The 16828-nt window shown below is 44.4% G+C and overlaps 1 protein-coding gene across 6 annotated transcripts in view; it reads right to left on the bottom strand.

Moving 5' to 3' along the window:
- FAM222B (family with sequence similarity 222 member B) overlaps window positions 1–16828 on the bottom strand; it is a 103498-nt gene that overhangs the window by 45172 nt on the left and 41498 nt on the right. The window contains exon 1 of one of the 6 annotated variants that reach the window (XM_074388461.1): window positions 7171–7437. The exons of the other annotated variants lie outside the window; for them this stretch is intronic. The gene's annotated coding sequence lies outside the window, so the exon portion shown is untranslated. Of the gene's footprint in view, window positions 1–7170; window positions 7438–16828 lie in introns of those variants that run through there. 6 annotated transcript variants of the gene reach the window in all.

Below are 16828 nucleotides of genomic sequence, written 5' to 3'. Positions count from 1 at the left end.
TACTGAGTTATATACTACTATTGATGATTAAGAACCTAAGTATAATCTGAGCACGATAGTTCATGGCTATAATCCCAGCACTTGGGAGGCCAAGGTGGGAGGAACATTGGAGCTCAGGAGTTCGAGACCAGCCTGGGCAACATAGGGAGACCCCATCTCTACAAAAAATGAAAAAAGCAGCCAGGCATGATGATGCTAACTTGTGGTCCCACCTACTCAAGAGGTTGAGATGGGCCGGGCATGGCAGCTCACGCCTATAATCCCAGCACTTTGGGATGCCAGGGCGGGCGGATCACTAGAGGCCAGAAGTTTGAGATCAACCTGGCCAACATGGTGAAACCTCCCTCTACTGAAAATACAAAAATTAGCCAGGCGTGGTGGCACAAGCCTGTAATCCCAGCTATTCAGGAGGCTGACGTACAAGAATCACTTGAACCAACGAGGTAGAGGTTGCAGTGAGCAGAGATCGTGACACTGCACTCCAGCCTGAGTGACAGAGCAAGACTCCCATCTCAAAAACAAACAAACAAGAGAGGCTGAGATGTGAGGAATGCTTGAGCCCAGGGTGTAGAGACTGCAGTGAGCTATGATCACACTATATTCCAACCTGGATGACACAGTGAGAACCTGTCTAAAAACAAACAGAACACACACACACACATACACACACACACACAGAGAGAGAGAGAGAGAGAGAGAGAGAGAGAGAGAGAGAGAACAAAAAAGTGGAATCTCTGTCTCAAAACAAAACTAAGTGTAATACAAGTTCTTGGCTATCTTGCCTACTGCTTACCTGAATGACCAAAGAAAAAACAAACTCGGCCGGGCACGGTGGCTCAAGCCTGTAATCCCAGCACTTTGGGAGGCCGAGGCGGGTGGATCACGAGGTCAAAAGATCGAGACCATCCTGGTCAACATGGTGAAACCCCATCTCTACTAAAAACACAAAAAATTAGCTGGGCATGGTGGCACATGCCTGTAATCCCAGCTACTCAGGAGGCTGAGGCAGGAGAATTGCTTGAACCCAGGAGACGGAGGGTGCGGTGAGCCGAGATCGCGCCATTGCACTCCAGCCTGGGTAACGAGAGTGAAACTCCGTCTCAAAAAAAAAAAAAAGAAAAAAACAAACTTCTCAGTAGTTTGTATGCCTAGAAAAATCTGTTAAAAAGCAAAGGAAGTCAAAGTTATTGCTTAAAAATGTGCCCATGAGAGTATCTTTGGACTGATTTCACCTGTCTATATTTTGCCTGCTTGCCCTTCTGTGTGAGTAATCAATAATAGACTATTCACAGATCAGGAAGGGACTTTCGTTTTTTCCATCGTTTGGTATCTATGAATCTAAGGAATTAACTCTTTTTTTTTTTTTTTTTTTTTTTTTTTGAGACAGAGTTTCAGTCTTGTTACCCAGGCTGGAGTGCAATGGCACGGTCTCGGCTCACCGCAACCTCTGCCTCCTGGGTTCAGGCAATTCTCCTGCCTCAGCCTCCTGAGTAGCTGGGATTACAGGCATGTGCCACCATGCCCAGCTAATTTTTTGTATTTTTTTTTTTGTATTTTTTTTTTTTTTTTTTTGAGACGGAGTTTCGCTCTTGTTACCCAGGCTGGAGTGCAATGGCGCCATCTCGGCTCACCGCAACCTCCGCCACCTGGGTTCAGGCAATTCTCCTGCCTCAGCCTCCTGAGTAGCTGGGATTACAGGCACGCACCACCATGCCCAGCTATTTTTTTTGTATTTTTAGTAGAGACGGGGTTTCACCATGTTGACCAGGATGGTCTCGATCTCTTGACCTCATGATCCACCCGCCTCGGCCTCCCAAAGTGCTGGGATTACAGGCTTGAGCCACCGCGCCCGGCCAATTTTTTGTATTTTTAGTAGAGATGGGGTTTCACCATGTTGACCAGGACGGTCTCGATCTCTTGACCTCGTGATCCACCCGCCTCGGCCTCCCAAAGTGCTGGGATTACAGACGTGAGCCACCGCGCCCGGCCTCTTTTTTTTTTTTTGAGACGGAGTTTCGCTCTTGTTACCCAGGCTGGAGTGCAATGGCGCGATCTCAGCTCACCGCAACCTCCGCCTCCTGGGTTCAGGCAATTCTCCTGCCTCAATCTCCTGAGTAGCTGGGAATACAGGCACGCGCCACCATGCCCAGCTAATTTTTTATATTTTTAGTAGAGACGGGGTTTCACCATGTTGACCAGGATGGTCTCGATCTCTTGACCTCGCGATCCACCCACCTCGGCCTCCCAAAGTGCTGGGATTACAGGCATGTGCCACTGAACCTGGCCCAATCTTTGTATTTTTAGTGGAGACAGGGTTTCACCATGTTGGTCAGGCTGGTCTTGAACTCCTGGCTTCAAGTGATCTGCCGCCTTGGCCTCCCAAAGTGCTGGGATTACAGATGTGAGCCACCACGTCCAGCTTAAACTCTTGTCTTAATCTTTTTTGAGACTTTTATATATTTACAGATCATGAAATCTCTAATAAAGTAAAATTATAAGATCTGACCAAACAGAAAGACCATCTAGTGTTCACAGAATGCTAACATATAAAACAAAGTTTAAGGAAGATACAAAGGCCTGGATTTTAAAAAATAAATGAACAATTTGAATGTCTGGTTTAAAACAAACAAAAAGACAGGTTAAATGTTTGTATCTGAATGGTAACTTTGTTTTGAATCGTTCTAACAATCTCATAATTCCTGCAGCATCAAATACAGTGCAGGTAATTAATTCAGTGCACTCTTTCCTACTGCCAGACTGAACAGCTCTGAGGATAATCTCCCTCACTCTCCCAGGGCTCAGTTGGAAGATTCATTATTTATGCCCTCAATTGTTTACTCTGTCCTATTTTTCCATACGTCCAGGCCCAAGAGGCATGTTACCACTGGCCTGTTTCCAAAATGAATGCTTTAACTCATTGCCCTACTAGTTACAAAACCAGATAATCAAACACAGTAACTTAACATTGGAGAGCAATCCCATCAACCACTTGATCCCGGGGAGAAAGTAATAACAATGCCAGTTCAGGTTACCAAAAGCTAAATTGTCCTGGATTAAGAGAGATCCATACATCATTCTAGTTCTTTATTTTGAGCCACTGAACAACATACATACACATCCAACAAGGATTCTTAAAGCACAATATCATTAGAAAGACAGCTCTGGCCCTCACTAAGAGCAGGCTGTAAACTATTGAGGGTTAAACCGATTGAGATAAAATTTGCCTAGCAACCATTCTTTAGGAAGAGTTCAGTAACTCACCAACAATAAATTCAACATTCTCATCTGACTGGTAAACAGATTACAGACTCCACCAAGTCCTCCACTATCAGGATTCAGACTCACAGTAAACAACTTCCTCAAAAGATTCAGCTTCCAAGAGTCAAACCCTGCGGGAGGGGGTTGTGCTTAAACATACAAAATATTGTCTCCGACACCAGACAGACAAAGCTGAAAAGCTAAAAACTACCATCAGCTACATCTCCATATGAATCCATCCGCTGTTCTAAATAAGTCTCTGACAACTGAGAGAGTATTTTCAGAGTCTCTTTTGCTTCTAATATTTTCTCACCTTGAGTAAGCTTTTCTCAATTCCAAACCTTACAACACTCAGCTTATTATTATGAGAATCAAGCAACGCCAAGGGCCCAATATTTTTCCTTCACCTTCTCAAGGGGATCATTTTATACTTTGCATGTGAACAGGGGATTAGTCTCGAGTCTCCCTTTAGAGAGAACATACGGCCCTTTTTTTTTTTTTTTTTTTAACACATTCTAAGCCCTGACTCACAGAAATAAGCAGGATGACCCAGTCACAGTGGCTCACGCCTGTAATCCCAGAACTTTGGTGGATCACCTCGGGTCAGGAGTTCAAGACCATCCTGGAAAACATGGTGAAATCCTGTCTCTACTAAAAATAAAAAAATTAGCCATGTGGTGGTGTGTGCCTGTAGTCCCAATTACTCAGGAGGCTGAAGCAGGAGAATTGCTTGAATCTGGGAGGCAGAGGTTGTAGTGAGCAGAGATCGTGCCACTGCACTCCAGCCTGGGCGACAGAGCAAGACTCTGTCTAAAAGAAAAAAAAAAAGAAAAGAAAAGAAGAAATAAGCAGGATGGATAAAAACAGACTGCTAAAGAAAATTAAATCAATTACTTCAACCTCAACCAGCACTATGTTCCCTCAACCTAAGAGATTATGGCTTTCTATAATTGTTTTCTTGCAGATGACCAAATTCTAGTATTTCCATGCCCCTTACATGATATCTGGAGATCAGTGCAAATACACTTATGATCAATCAGTTCTATACAGTCTTCTGTCTCCTGGGAAAATATTTTCAGAGACCCCTAATCATTGCGCCATGCAAAATACTGATCATACAAATCAGTCAAGAAAACAGAAATATCGGGTATGGAGGGGCACAGTGGCTCACACCTTAATACCAACACTTTGGGAGGCCTCTAGGAGGACTGCTTGAGGTCAAGAGTTTGAGACCAATCTGGGCAACAGAGCCAGACCTCATTCTCTAAAAAACATAAAAATTAAAATATAATAGCAATATAAAAAAAGAAAGTGAGTGAAGTATAATAGAACTCTATAAAGCTGTACTTACTGCTCATCCATGGGTAGAGAACTTAAACACCACCTAGATACCAAATAGAAGGGTGACTTGTTTTTTGGTAGAAGTGAGTCGAAATCTTACAGCCTCCAACTGTTTGTTTTTGAGAAAGGACCTCACTCTGTCACCCAGGCTAGAGTGCAGTGACACAGCCTTGGCTCAGTGCAACCTCTGTCTTCTGGGTTCATGCAATTCTCCCACCTCAATCTCTCAAGTAGCTGGGACTACAGGAGCATGCCACCACGCCTGGCTAATTTTTTTACGTTTTGATAGAGACGGGGTTTTCACCAAGTTGGCCAGGCTGGTCTTGAACGCCTGACCTCAAGTGATCCGCCCACCTCAGCCTCCCAAAGTGCTGGGATTACAAGCGTGAGCCATTGTACCCCACCTTCCAATTGGTTTTTTGGTCACTTCCCCAGCTTCGTATACCTTAGACATCAAAGCGCACTTTGTTTTATATACTGTTTTATATGCTAGCTAACTGTCAAGGTTTCAATCAGTAATTTTTAACAGTTCACTCTCAGTAACAAGTTAACTAAGTCAACATCTGGGGGATCCCCTTTCCCTCCCAATTTAAACACAATTCATGGAGCCTTAAGGGACAAATGAGTAATGAAGTAAAAACCCAAAACCTGACACAGGATTACTGTGAATATGCTTTTTAGTAACATGTCTAATCTAAAGTACTTGAGATTTTATTTTTTAATAAGGTAGTAATAGGGAAAAGTAATCCCTATTATTTCCACAACTGAAATGGTTTCCTATCCCACTATCCCTATTTATTATTATTATTATTATTATTATTTTTTTTTTTAAAGACGGGGTTTCACCATGTTGGTCAGGCTGGTCTTGAACTCCCAACCTCAGGTGATCCGGCTGCCTTGGCCTCCAAAGTGCTTAGATTACAGGCGTTAGCCACCATGCCCGGCCAATCCCTATTTTTTATAATACTTGCTTGCATCCCAAATTGCTCCTGATTGTTTAGAGAGCTAGTAAATCAATGTAAAGAAAAATCACTAATCTAGCCAAAACTGTAAGACAGCTCCAGTGTAACAATTCTGTCTTCAAAAGTGGACCCCAGTTAGAACAATCTTTGGAAACTGAACCTGTATTACATAAATTCTGAACCATTTTAATTAATATTTAACAAAGTGTTGCAAAAAAAAAAAAAGATATTTCATCCCTTCTTGTATTGCAGCTCTTTGCTAATCAACATTAACATAAACCTGGTCCAAACACATTTGGAGGAAGATGCCCACTTAAAGCAAGGGTGCCACGTACGTTGCCACCCAGTGTGCGTGCGCGCGTGCGCGCGTGCACACACACACACTCATTTCTGACATCAAAAATTTTGGATTTTCTATCTTCAACTGAAAATGTTATTCTCAATTTAAAGAGAGTCCCAATTTTGGCTGGAGATAGGTGTTCGTCAGAAAGAAGGGATCCCCCTAAGTTGAAGAAGCAAAGAAACTGAATTTCATTTAAGTTGTAATGCTACAGCCACCCAAATTCATGAAGTTTGGGGAGAGGAATCTTTTCTAAAAAATTTACGAGGCTGAGCGCAGTGGCTCACGCGCTCTGGGAGGCCAAGGCGGGTGGATTACGAGGTCAGGAGTTCGAGAACAGCCTGATACATGGTGAAACCTCATGTCTACTAAAAATACAAAAATTAGCCGGGCATGGTGGCATTACTCGGGAGGCTGAGGCAGGAAAATCGCTTGAACCTGGGAGGCAGAGGGTGCCAGTAAGCCGAGATTGTGCCACTACACTCCAGCCTGGGCGACAGAGAGAGACTCCGTCTCAAAAACAACAACAAAACAACAAAAACAACAAAAAAAATTAAAATTCATCTGGAGGTTTTTGAAGTTTGTTTTTGGTTTTTGACGACAGAAACTAATCCCTCCGAGGGTCTGTGAATACAAGAAATATACTGACAGAGAAAAAGGTAAGTTTCAGCAACAGCAAGGTAAGTTTGCCTCCTCTAGCCAGGTTTCTCCAACAGAGCTGAGCTGCTACACAAAGCCGGTGACAATGTACTCCGGGAAGAGACTTTAGCAGAGTTCATCGCTAACAACTATCAGGATTTCCTTTAACCACCATTTGACTGGGGCTGCTCCCTCTTTCCACTAGCACCTCCTCTCCTTTCAGATTGTTATTGCTGATCAAGGCAGTCCCAAGAAGGAAAATGGTGAAGACATCCTTAATGGACACGGATGCAGTACAGTTCCAAACATCCACTCCTAGCTTGCCTTTTTTTTTTTTTTAAATTACGGTTTACTGCATCAGATACCACACAAAAAGCTCTTTTCTTCTCCGTGCATTTTACTATGCGACCGATATCGACACATCAGTAAAAAGAGGTAAGAGTCCTGAATCTCCTTACCCATCTGCAGGGGTGAGATGAAGGGAAGGAAAAAAAACGGATGAAGGGTAGAAATAGAAAACCAAAATAATCTGATGGGATCCACAGATACTACTTCCCATTCCATTTCCCCTTTTCTTACAAGGTTAAGTCGGCTGACGTCGGGGTCGCGTTAGAAAAAGCACACACACACCTTGCACCCTGGAAAGGAGGTGAGGTTCGCTCCGCAGCGCACGGTGGGGCTCCTGGCTCCGCCCCGCCAGCCTGGGACAGCTCAGCCCAGCTCACCCCCACCCAGGGAGGATAGAAGAGAAGGGGCTTCTAGCGGTCTAGGCAGGGGGAGGGGGAGGCGGCTGCTCCGGGTGCCAAGCTCAAGGAGCGCAGCACTCCGTGGTGCGCCGACACCCCCTCCCCCAGCCGGCTGCCGCTAGCTCCCCTCCGCCGCCGGAAGCCAGCCCCGCCCCCTCGCCCCGGCTCTTCGCGAGCCCCCTCCTGTCTGCACAGCCAATGGTGAGCCAGGGAGCCAGCAGAGCGATTCGCCAAGCAGCCAACTGGAGAGGCCCACAGGGAGGTCAGCCACCGGGATAGGCCCGCTACCCGCGGACCCGGCCCGACTCGGCTCCTCTTTGTTAGCGCTGCCCCCATCTCTCCTGGCCCCCACCCCAAAGCCAGGAGCCAAGCATCCCGTAGCTGGGCCAGGTGAAGCCGAGCTGCCTGGCGCCCCTTCTCCCTCTCCCCCCTGCCCCCTCCCACTCTCTGCCTGGGTACTAGGAGACCCCATACCCACGCGATACCTCCCAGAGTGCCTCAGACTTCAACAGCAATAGCCACCTGAAGACACTCGACAGTAAAAAGATGCTCCCCAAGCCTCTCTGCCTCTAGTCTAATCAACTGCACTGCACTGTAACAGTGGACGGATTTAGGATTGCATATTAAATCAATTGCACACATCAATCTTCCCTGTCGGAAACTCCTGCCTCCCATGACGCAGAAATTAAGGGGCGGGGTGGTGGTGGTGGTGGAAAAAGTATGTATCTAGAAGTTTGTGGGGTGGAGAAGGGATTACATCAAATCATCGGCCAAAAAAGAAAAAAAACACATAGGAAAAAAACACACATAGTTGACTTCAACTTGTTTCCGATACAAAATGTCCAATGTATTTAACTGGATGTCTCCAACCTAGTAAAAACCCAAGACAGCGGGTTTCAGTACAATTAGGAAGCAAACATCTAACCCTTGTTCAATCACCTACCTAGTTTTATGGGGAACATACTCTCAGCAACCACCAGGCTGGGAGTAATTGGCAGGCTGCACCAAAACTTCAGTCACTAATGCCAACATTAGGGGCATACGCTGTTGGAATAGAATATGCTAAACACTGTAGTATATTTTCTTGGGTGTAGTGATAAAGCACTACATGGGGCTCATTTAAGAAAAACCAGCCAGGCCGGGCGCGGTGGCTCAAGCCTGTAATCCCAGCACTTTGGGAGGCCGAGGCGGGTCGATCACAAGGTCAAGAGATCGAGACCATCCTGGTCAACATGGTGAAACCCTGTCTCTACTAAAAATACAAAAAATTAGCTGGGCATGGTGGCGCGTGCCTGTAATCCCAGCTACTCAGGAGGCTGAGGCAGGAGAATTGCCTGAACCCAGGACACGGAGGTTGCGGTGAGCTGAGATCGCACCATTGCACTCCAGCCTGGGTAACAAGAGCAAAACTCTGTCTCAAAAAAAAGAAAAAGAAAAAGAAAAACCAGCCAGGCGTGGTATGTCTCACCTGTAATCCCAGCACTTTGGGAGGACAAGGCAGGTAGATCATTTGAACCCAGGAGGTGGAGACCAGCCTGGCTAACATCGACATGGTGAGACCCCACCTGTACCAAAAATTTTAAAAGTAGCCAGGCTCAGTGGCCATGCCTGTAATCCCATCACTTTGAGAGGCCAAGGTGGGCAGATCACAAGGTCAGGAGTTGGAGACAAGCTTGGCCAACATGGTGAAATCCCGTCTCTCCTAAAATTAAAAAAATTAGCTGGTTGTGGTGGCAGGCACCTGTAAGTCCAGCTACTCGGAAGGCTGAGGTTGCAGTGAGCCACGATCGTACCACTGCACTCCAGCCTGGGCAACAGAGCAAGACTCCATCTCCAAACAAACAAAATGTTTTTTTAAGTAACTAGGCGTGGTGACTCATGCCATAGTCCCAGCTACTTGGGAGAGTACAGTAAGCAGAGATCATGCCACTGCACTCAGCCTGCGTGAGAGTAAGACCCTAATGCCACCTCCCAAAAAAAGGGAAAAGAAAAAACAGGGGTCAGGGAAGGCAAGTTATTATCTAGGTTGTCATTTTTGTTCTGTTCAGAGTTCTTGCAAATTCCTGACATTAAATAACTACATCACACTCTACAACACTCCTTAATCCCCCCAAACACTACTATAATTTAAAACAAAACATTAACATTAAGCAGCCTAGTCTACCTTGGAGCTAAAACTTTTCATATATAACAAACTCAGAACTCCTGGAGGATGGAAAAGGAGCTGTACAACATGCCTGGTTTACTTTATTTATTTTTGAGATGGAGTTTCACTCCATCACCCAAGCTGGAATGCAGTAACATGATGCTGTGGTGCAATCTTGGCTCACTGCAAACTCTGCCTCCCGGGTTCAAGTGATTCTCCTGCCTCCGCCTCCCAAGTAGCCGAAATTACAGGTGCACACCACCACACCCAGCTAATTTTTGTATTTTTAGTAGACACGGGGTTTCACTATGGTGGCCAGGCTGGTCTCAAACTCCTGACCTCAAGTGATCTGCCTGCCTCGGCCTCCCAAAGTGCTGGGATTACAGGCGTGAGCTAACATGCCAGGCCGATCACATCTATTTTTTAAACACATGTGAATATACATCTCTTGGTCCAGTATCATATCTAGAAGTATACGCACCAATCTGTCAACAGTAGTTATCACTGAGAGAAAGAATAAGAGTACAGGTAGGGAGAAATAAAGAAGATAATGTGTTTTATTGTATCTTTTAAAAAATAAAAAGGTGAGCCAGTTACAGTGGCTGATGCCTGTAATTTCAGCACTTTGGGAGGCCGGGATGGGTAGATCACTTGAGCTCAGGAGTTCAAGACCAGCCTGGGCAACACAGCGAAACCCTATCTCTACAAAAAAATACAAAAATTACCTGGGCATGGTAGTGTGCACCTGTAGTCACAGCTGTTTGGGAGGCTGAGGTGAGAGGATCACTTGAGCCTGGGAGGTTGAGGCTGCAGTGAGCTGGGATGGCACCAGTGCATTCCAGCCTGGACGACAGAGTGAAACTTTGTCTCAAAAGAATAAAAATAAAAAATTAAGGCCCGGCATGGTGGCTGACACCTGTAATCCTAACACACTGGGAGGCTAAGTCAGGCAGATCACTTGAGGTCAGAGGTTCGAGACCAGCCTGGCCAACACAGTGAAACCTCGTCACTACAAAAAAAAAAAAAAAAATTAGGGCTGGGCACGATGGCTCAAGCCTGTAATCCTAGCACTTTGGGAGGCCGAGACGGGTGGATCACGAGGTCAAGAGATCGAGACTGCCGGGCGTGGTGGCTCAAGCCTGTAATCCCAGCACTTTGGGAGTCCAAGGTGGGCGGATCATGAGGTCAAGAGATCGAGACCATCCTGGTCAACATGGTGAAACCCCATCTCTACTAAAAAATACAAAAAATTAGCTGGGCATGGTGGTGCGTGCCTGTAATCCCAGCTACTCAGGAGGCTGAGACAGAATTGCCTGAACCCGGGAGGCGGAGGTTGCGGTGAGCCGAGATCACGCCATTGCACTCCAGCCTGGGTAACAAGAGCGAAACTCTGTCTAAAAAAAAAAAATAGCCTGGCATGTTATCGGAGGCCTGTAATCCCAGCTACTTGGGAGGCTGGGGCAGGAAAACTGCTTGAAACCAGGAGGCAGAGGTTGCAGTGAGCTGAGATCTTGCCACTGCACTCCACCCTGGACAAGTGACACTCTGTCTCTAAATAAATAAATAAAATAAAATAAAAAGCATTAATTTTTTCGTTTTTACTAGATTAACTTAGTGAAATTACAGATTTTATCTTAAGTTATGCTGAACATGTCTTACTTTTATAGTCAGTAAAAGATACTGAAACATAAATATCTCTCAGAAATAGATGGAAAAGATCAATAGGCTAGACTAAAAACTAGGTAACGTCCCTCTAGACTGATCAGTTTGCACCTCATTATTTCTTGAGCAAATTTTTACAAATTTCCCAAATGGCAGCATTTATAATAAGCAAAAAAATTAAATTAAAATGTAACTTTCACACTTAATTTACTCCAATCAAAACAATGATACAGTTCCAGTAGAACAGAATAACAAACACATAAAACAATGATTGAGCCCGAAAAGAAGGTAAACAGTCTTAAAAAGACAATATCCAGCCAAGCACAGTGGCTCATACCTGTAATGGCAGCACTTTGAGAGGCTGAGGCAGGTGGATCACCTGAAGTCAGGAGTTCGAGACTAGCCTAGCCAACACGGCAAAACCCTGTCTCTACTAAAAATATAAAAATTAGCTGGGTGTGGCGGCACATGCCTGTAATCCCAGCCACTCAGGAGGCTGAGGCAGGAGAATCACCTGAACCCAGGAGACGGAGGTTGCAGTGAGCTGAGATCTTGCCATTGCACTCCAGCCTGGGCAACAAGAGTGAAACTCCATCTCGGGGAAAAAAAAAAAAAAAAAAGACAGTTTTCTCATCAAGACCTGCTATGTGATATTTACAGAATTCAAACACTCATGACACAGAGCACAGAAAGTCTCATAAAACCTTTATTGTTCATTAGACTTCAAGAGAACAGTAGGTCTGAGAAAAACACTGTGTTTTCTTTCTTTTTTTTAAAGAGAATTCTTTGCACTATTACTTAATGTAGCAAGGTGTTCTTTAACAGTAAAGGTTTTTAACTGGCTGCACTTTCTCTTTCAGACACTAGAGGGGAGTATAAAAATTCATTCACTGTATCTGGGATTTTGTTTTACTTACTCACTAACGTCACCATATATGTACCGTATTCCTGTATGCCCAAAATTCTATTAGACCCCAGAGACAAAAAGATGAATAAGATATGGTCTTTGTCTTTAAAGTACTTAGTTATTTAGGGAAAATATGCCTGTTAAAAAATAATAAGGCCGGCGCAGTGGCTCACATCTGTAATCCCAGCACTTTGGGAGACCAAGGAGGGTGGATCACCTGAGGGCAGGAGTTCGAGACAAGCCTGGCCAACATGGTGAAAGCCCGTCTCTACTAAAAAATACAAAATTTAGCTGGGCATAGTGGCAGGTAATCCCAGCTACTCAGGAGGCTGAGGCAGGAGAATAGCTTGAACCCAGGAGGCAGAGGCTGTAGTGAGCTGAGATCGCGCCATTGCACTCCAGCTTGGGTGACAAGAGCGAAACTCCGTCTTAAAAAATAATACGGACTGGGCCTGGTGGCTCACGCCTGTATTCCTAGCACTTTTGGAGGCTGAAACAAGCAGATCATCTAAGGCCAGGAATTTGAGACCTTTCTGGCCAACATGGCAAAACCCTGTCTATTAAAAATACAAAAATTAGCAGGGCATGGTGGCACATGCCTGTAATCCCAGCTACTAAGAAGGCTGAGGCAGGAGAATTGCTTGAACCTAGGAGACAGAGATTGCAGTGAGCTGAGATGGTGCCACTGCACTCTAGCCTGGGCAACAGAGTCAGACTCTGTCTCAAAAGAAATAGCCGGGCGCGGTGGCTCCAGCCTGTAATCCCAGCACTTTGGGAGGCTGAGGCGGGTGAATCACAAAGTCAAGAGATCAAGACCATCCTGGTCAACAGGGTGAAACCCCATCTCTACTAAAAATACAAAAAATTAGCTGGGCATGGTGGCGTGTACCTGTAATCCCAGCTACTCAGGAGGCTGAGACAGGAGAATTGCCTGAACCCAGGAGGCGGAGTTTGCGGTGAGCCAAGATTGCGCCATTGCACTCCAGCCTGGGTAACAAGAGCGAAACTCCGTCTAAAAAAAAGAAATAATAATAATAATAATAATAAGGCCGGGCACAGTGGCTCGCACCTGTAATCCTGGCACTTTGGGAGGCTGAAGCAGGTAGACTACCTGAGGTCAGGAGTTCGAGACCAACCTGGCCAACATGGTGAAACCCGGTCTCTACTAAAAATACTAAGAATTAGCCAGGCGTGGTGGTTGCCTTTAATCCCAGCTATTAGGGAGGCTGAGGCAGGAGAATCACTTGAACCTGGGAAGCAGAGGTTGCAGTGAGCCCAGATTGCGCCATTGCACTCTAGCTTGGGCAACAAGAGCAAAACTCCATCTCCAAATAATAATAATAATAATAATAATAATAATAATAATAATAAAAGGCAAACTACAACAGAGAATGCAGAGTAGAGAATCAAACCCAAGACTTTGGGAGACTATGGATATGGGACAGGACAGAAGGACAATCATTCCTGGAAGAGATCCTCCCATGCACCTATATATAATAATTCACACTAGCCAGGTGCGGAGGCTCACGCCTGTAATCCCAGCACCTTTGGGAGGCCGAGGCAGGTGGATCACAAGGTCATGAGATCGAGACCATCCTGGTCAACATGGTGAAACCCCGTCTCTACTAAAAATACAAAAAAAAAAAAAAAAAAATTAGCTAGGCATAGTAGCGCGTGCCTGTAATCCCAGCTACTCAGGAGGCTGAGGCAGGAGAATTGCCTGAACCCAGGAGGCGGAGGTTGCAGTGAGCCGAGATCACGCCATTGCACTCCAGCCTGGGTAACAAGAGTGAAACTCCGTCTCAAAAAAAAAAAAAAAAAAAACCTTTCTGGCCTTAATCTAAATGGGAATAACCTATATCTGGATGGTACCTTTCAAATTCTATCTATAGAAAGTAGAAGCATTATCTGGTAAAGATTTGCTAAAATAACTACTTGGTAGGGTTTCAAAATCAATTTTATGCAGTTTAAAAGGCATGAAGGGGGGTGTAGTGGTGTGGTTTATACTTCCAGCTACTTGGGAGGTTGAGGCAGAAGGATCACTTGAGCCCAGGAGTAAAGAGTTGGAGATTATAGTGAGCTATGACCGTGCCACAGCACTCCAAGCCTGAGTGACAGAGCGAGACCCTGTCTTAAAAAAAAAAAAAAAAAGACTCCATAGGAATGACTAACAAACCAGAATTAAAACTCAAAAGTCAGGCCGGGCACGGTGGCTCAAGCCTGTAATCACAGCACTTTGGGAGGCCGAGGCGGGTGGATCATGAGGTCAAGAGATCGAGACCATCCTGGTCAACATGGTGAAACCCCGTCTCTACTAAAAATACAAAAAATTAGCTGGGCATGGTGGCACGTGCCTGTAATCCCAGCTACTCAGGAGGCTGAGGCAGGAGAATTGCTTGAACCCGGGAGGCGGAGGTTGCGGTGAGCCGAGATCGCGCCACTGCACTCCAGCGTCAGTAACAAGAGCGAAACTCCATCTCAAAAAAAAAAAAAAAAAAAAAAAAACTCAAAGTCACGATAAGGGTGCCAAAGGAAAACACTTGTATGGTATATTTTCCCATAATCTTCAAAATGACAGCTCCATCATTTGTTATGGTTTAGGATGTTCGGGTTGTATGTTCTGGGAGTAGAGAGCTAGAGAGAAGGGGTAAGTTGACAATTTCTCATCCTGATGGGGTAGCACATGGTAGAAAAAATAAAAAGCCAAAATCCTGAAAAAGTTTCACACACATAGACAAAATGAGACAGTAAACTTGTGAATCGAGCATGATTTGGCATCTTTAAATGCAGAGCCAATTCTCTTCTAGTGCCAAAGCCAATGGCTTCTCCTGTAGACAAAATGGCACAGTTCCTGAAAAAGCCCTGGACGCTGTTTCCCCACAATCCTATAATCTGTCAGAAGACAGAAAACAAAAAGAAGGCTGTGCAAGCCAGAAAAAGCAAATTATAACCAACACAGAGCCAACACTTTGCTTCAGACAGAAGGAGCTTTTCTATGCATCTTTGGAACGGGAGAGACAAAAGAAGCTTACCATTGCTCAAATAATCAAGGCAAACAATAAAACAATTTAACCAAACACCATTTTGGATTAGCATTTAATGCAATACCCTCCCTTCTCACTTCTTATTCATAGCCTTAAAAGAATATTTAATAAGGGCCGGGCATGGTGGCGCAAGCCTGTAATCCCAGCACTTTGGGAGGCTGAGGCGGGTGGATCACGAGGTCAAGAGATCGAGACCATCCTGGTCAACATGGTGAAACCCCGTCTCTACTAAAAATACAGAAAAAATTAGCTGGGCATGGTGGCGCGTGCCTGTAATCCCAGCTACTCAGGAGGCTGAGGCAGGAGAATTGCCTGAACCCAGGAGGCGGAGGTTGCGGTGAGCCGAGATTGTGCCATTGCACTCCAGCCTGGGTAACAAGTGCAAAACTCCATCTCAAAAAAAAAAAGAAGAAAGAAAAAAAAAAAAAAAGATTGAGACCATCCTGGTCCACAAGAGATCGAGACCATCCTGGTCCACATGGTGAAAAACCATCTCTACCAAAAATACAAAAAATTAGCTGGGCATGGTGGTGTGTGCCTGTAATCCCAGCTACTCAGAAGGCTGAGGCAGGAGAATTGCCTGAACATAGGAGGCGGAGGTTGCGGTGAGCTGAGATCACACCATTGCACTCCAGCCTGGGTAACAAGAGCGAAACTCCGTCTCAAAAAAAAAGAATATTTAATAAATAGTGTAATGCCACAATATACAAATAACTTTTATAAGTCAATAAGATGAAGACAAATAACCAAAGAGGAAAATATTCAAAGAATATGAGCTAGTTAATCACAGAAGAAATACATGAAGTCAAAAATTATATATATTCCATATTGTTAGGTAGTGGTGGAAAGTGCTTTCTCCATACAGTCCAAAAGGCATTTTGTCTTGATAGCACAGCCAACTGCAAGCTTCCAGAGAAACTTGGACTATTCTGAATGACATAAATAATGATAAAGATGTCAAGCGTAAGTAATACATTCCTAAAAATATTTAGAAATTTTATGAAATACCTAATCTAGGAAGGAAACTATTCAATACAATGGATACAGGTGGGCTACAAATTAAATCCAAGAGAACTAAAATATGAATATAAGATGAACCTTTGCCTGTGAATGTAAAACAGTTGAAGCCAATCCCTCAGCCTAGAATGTACAAGGCCAATGATGGAAGCAAATAATAGGAAGTCTTAATACAAACCATAGAAATAAAACATCTCTAAGAAAGTAAACTTAGTCAATTGTCTTTGCTGTGAAAGCATGTTATTCAAGGGCCCTTTTAGCAGTCACCAAATGAAAATGCAAAAGAAAAGCAGATAATGCCTGAATACAGCAAAATCAAGTACAATCTTCCCATCAAAGAGAAAAAAAAACCTAAGCCTTTCACTTGTCCTTGATACAAAAAGGTAATGGATTGTGAGAGAAATCAAATTCCAGAAAAAAAGATTCAATTCCAACCTGCATAACGCTAAAAACTTTGCTACTTTATTCTAAAATTAGAAACAAAAAGGTCCCTATACTGAAAACAATATACAAGATCCCAGCTGAGGTGTCAGGGTAAAGTCCCCAGCACATCAGCAGACCATTTCAGTTTTCCCTTATCATCTTTAGACCACATCCCAATTTTCCCCTATTGTTAATGTCACTTAAAAGACTGAGAAAAATTTAGTTCAACAGATTCAAATTTCAATGCACTTCCTAAGTACATTATAGGTAATAATGCCACTGGTTCTATATTTAGTCTCTGGTATGGAACAAGGAGTGTTAGTTTTGTCTAAAATGGCACCAT

Source organism: Saimiri boliviensis, chromosome 17 (assembly GCF_048565385.1).
Source record: "Saimiri boliviensis isolate mSaiBol1 chromosome 17, mSaiBol1.pri, whole genome shotgun sequence".
NCBI lineage: Eukaryota > Metazoa > Chordata > Mammalia > Primates > Cebidae > Saimiri > Saimiri boliviensis.
This window is presented reverse-complemented; position numbering and strand designations above follow the sequence as displayed.